Genomic DNA, 3,602 nt, shown 5'->3' on the forward strand with positions numbered 1-3,602 from the left:
AAGCCTTAGCGGTAGCTCCAAACAACTCCTACCCGGGTTCATTTTATTTAGACTCTCTAAGTCCATTATGTTCATTGGTTACAGGCTCCAAAATCGTCGCTCTGATACCACTTTGTAACACCCCCACATACCAAGGTGTCTTACCAAGGACCACCCTAGCATAAGAAATTGTTACCATATCGGTTGTCCGAGACTAGTATATCAAAATTAACAATTTCAAATCATTTATGAAAGTATTAAGTTAAACGATTACATTGTCTCAAAACAAAACTAAAATAAAGTGTATATGAATCTCAAAACAAGTGAAACCAAAGAGCTAAACTCGTAACAGCGGAAGCTAGACTCGAAGTGATGACATCCCATCTCCTCCCCATGGCTAAAGACAACCATCACCTGTCAAAATCTGCTCACCATCCCTAAATGGATCACCACAGTTTTACAAAACAACAACGGGGTCAGTTCACTGTATAATTAAGATAAACAAATTACAATAAAAGCAGTGACAACAATTCCATAATCACTCTCCATTCCCAATGTCTCAATAATATTGATTACACACTTAAGTGTATAGCCGTGCCAGTGGGGGACCGCAGCCTCACCCACCTAAGCCATGCTCATTGCAACGAGCAACAACCCATGTTCCTTAATGTGCACATCTAGGGATGGCAGTGGGTCGGGGACCCGACCCAGACCCTGAGGTTCGGACCCTAATGGGTCGGGTATGGGTCTCATTTTTTCAGACCCAATGGGTATGGGTCGGGTATGGGTCTTAAGAAAATATTTCGGGTCCGAGTCTAAGTTATGAGACCCATACCGACCCTTAGACCCTTTATTATAAAAAAAAAAATCAAAATCACAACTTTTCTGAATTCATACTGGCAGACCGTAGAAACCCAACTAAAGTCTCTTTCTCTTCCCTCATCCCATAAAGTGATAAAACCCAACCAAACTCTTCTGACAATACCACCACTCCACCACTGACACAAGAAAATCACCACCACAAAGACGACACGCGCGGCAACCACCTCTCTAATAGGCGGCGACCGACAACCACCATTAAAGGCAGCCAGCGACGGTCAGATGGAGACGGCTATCAAGTACGGTATTGATTTTTGGGTTCCGAGTTTGATTCTTTCACATGTATTTGGATGTAAAATTAATTTAGGTCTTCTTTGTCTTTCTTAATCTCTTTGGTATGGATATTGGATTTGGTAGTGTACAATAGAGATTAATAAACTCATAATGTTAAAGTAGTATGAATTTTTTTTAATATTATAGACTCTATAGCTGTTAATCCTGTAACTAAAGTGGCTGAAACTCGGACCCGCGGGTAGACCCAGACCCTACTCTTACCCATACGGTCCGGGTATGGGTCCTCAAATTTTAGACCCTTGCGGGTCTGGGTCGGGTACGAGTCCAAAGGGAAAATCTCGGGTCCGGGTCCGGGTCTAGGCGGACCCTACCCAGACCCTACCCATTGTCATCCTTATGCACATCCCTCTTGTGGTGGGTTCCACAAGGGGCGAATCAAGGACAGGAAGCCACTCCCGCAAGTGACTCCACTCAACCGAGGACATACCCCATCATCATCATTAATCCACCACAACTCCAACAATTAAGAATAAAATCAACAACAATACTTATCATGCCAATTAAATCACAATATCACATCTTAACATAATTATGCAATCAATTGAGTAGGGAAAAATGGGATTAGGCAGGGGGGACCCCATGTCCCCTCTTCTTTTTATTAATGGCATGGATCAAGGGGAGGTGGATTACATTCTCAGGATCTCTTGTTTTAAAGTTGGGGTATTCCCATTTAGATATTTGGGAATAACAATTTCCCATAAAAGGATGGGTATTGGTGATTGCACAAGGTTAGTATAGAAAGTGGTGGCTAGAATAAGGAGTTGGGGTGCTAAGAAGCTGAGTTATGCTGGGAGACATGTCCTCATAAAAGATGTGCTGACTCAATTACATACTTACTGGACAAGAATGTTTGTTATTCCTCTTACAGTGATTGATAGAATTGATGGGATTTGTAGAAATTACGTATGGTTTTGGTCTGATTAATACTTGAAAACTCCTTCTGTCAAATGGGAAAATACTTGTAAGGAGAAGAAGAATGGTGAATTGCGCATTATTAATTCCAGAATTTAGAACACTACTATGATTGGTAAGTACACTAGTTGGCTAGCAATGAAGAGTGACCATCTCTGGCTGAGGTGGGTGTGTCATGTATATATGAAAGGGAGGGATTGGAGTGAGTACAAGCCCACTACTAACACTAGTTGGACCTGGCCTAAAATTTGTCAAGTTAAGGAAAGAATGAAAGCTGGATTTAATCATGGGAGTTGGACTGCAACTCAAGAGGTGTACATGGTTTCCCGTGGTTACAAATGGCTTATGGGATAGCAGCAACCAGTGCATTGGTATCCAATTGTTTGGAGCAAGGCTATTATTCCTAGGCACGCTTTTATTGGTTGGCTAGTAGTGCCGGAAAGACTGATGACAAAGGATAGACTTCTCTGATTTAGGGTTATTAATGATGGTGATTGTGTGATATGTTCTAACCAGATTGAAACTCATTCTTACTTGTTCTATGAATGTATCTTCAGTAGGCAATGCTGGGACTTGCTAAGTGCTTGGCTTGGCATCCAGTTTTCTAGGATTAATGTAGTTGATTGGTTTCTAACTTGGAGATGCCCTTTCTCGATGAAGAAGCAAATTGTGGGTGCAACATTTGTGGCTTTGTGGTACCATATTTGGAATGCTAGGAATGTTACTTGTCTGGAAGCTCGAGTCTTGGCTCCTCGCTACATTATTACTCAGGTGAAGCATGACATTCAAGGGAGATTCCGAGAGAGGAAATGGGATTTGAAGGCTCTTCACTTACCTTGGGAATCTTCGTATAATTAGTTCCGGTTTGCAAATGTATTAGCTCAAAAATGGTTATGTTTATACATTGGTGACTTTGTATTACATTTATTATTTCAATAATTAATATATTTTCACAGTTTCACCAAAAAAAAAGTTGAGTAGCGAAACCCTAGCTTGGCACAGATCTGATTACGAGTCAATAAATAGAAGCTAGAATTGTTCTTCTACAAATTCTCCACCTAACAACAATCACAATAATCCAATCACAACATGCAAACATCCCTTTTCCCCAATTCTCAATACTAGGGTAAAACTCTAAAAGACAAAACTGAAAAAAGGTGTAAGACTAGTGACTTACCGGCGCAATCGACGCAAGAGAGAAATAAACAAGGACTCACAAACAATCAATGATCTTGGGGAGAGATTAGAGATGATTAGAGTACGTAGAATTGTTTTAGATTTTGGTAAAAGTGAAAAATGAAACTGTTAATCGTAATTTATAACTCTAATCATCTTTAATCAAACCGCGGAAATAATAATTCCTGTCAGACCGGATACTCGGTCGAGTATTAAGAATACTCAGCCGAGTATCCCTTATTCGGTCGCGTATTACCATACTCGGTCGAGTATTCCTGGACTGTAGCCTAACCAGACACACGACGTATTACTCGGCCGAGTAAGCCATATTCAGCCGATTAACAGGGCTAAGAAAAACGTGG

The 3,602-nt window shown here is 40.8% G+C and overlaps 1 long non-coding RNA gene across 1 annotated transcript; it reads right to left on the reverse strand.

The window, feature by feature from the left end:
• Positions 1-201: 201 nt before the first annotated feature.
• LOC141637645 (uncharacterized) lies at positions 202-3,326 on the reverse strand. The gene is made up of 2 exons (XR_012541832.1): positions 3,242-3,326; positions 202-416 (listed from the first exon to the last, which is right to left on the reverse strand). It is a non-coding gene; the product is annotated as an uncharacterized LOC141637645 (long non-coding RNA).
• Between the last annotated feature and the right edge of the window lie 276 nt (positions 3,327-3,602).

This window comes from Silene latifolia, unplaced genomic scaffold (genome assembly GCF_048544455.1).
Source record: "Silene latifolia isolate original U9 population unplaced genomic scaffold, ASM4854445v1 scaffold_124, whole genome shotgun sequence".
Taxonomy (NCBI): domain Eukaryota; kingdom Viridiplantae; phylum Streptophyta; class Magnoliopsida; order Caryophyllales; family Caryophyllaceae; genus Silene; species Silene latifolia.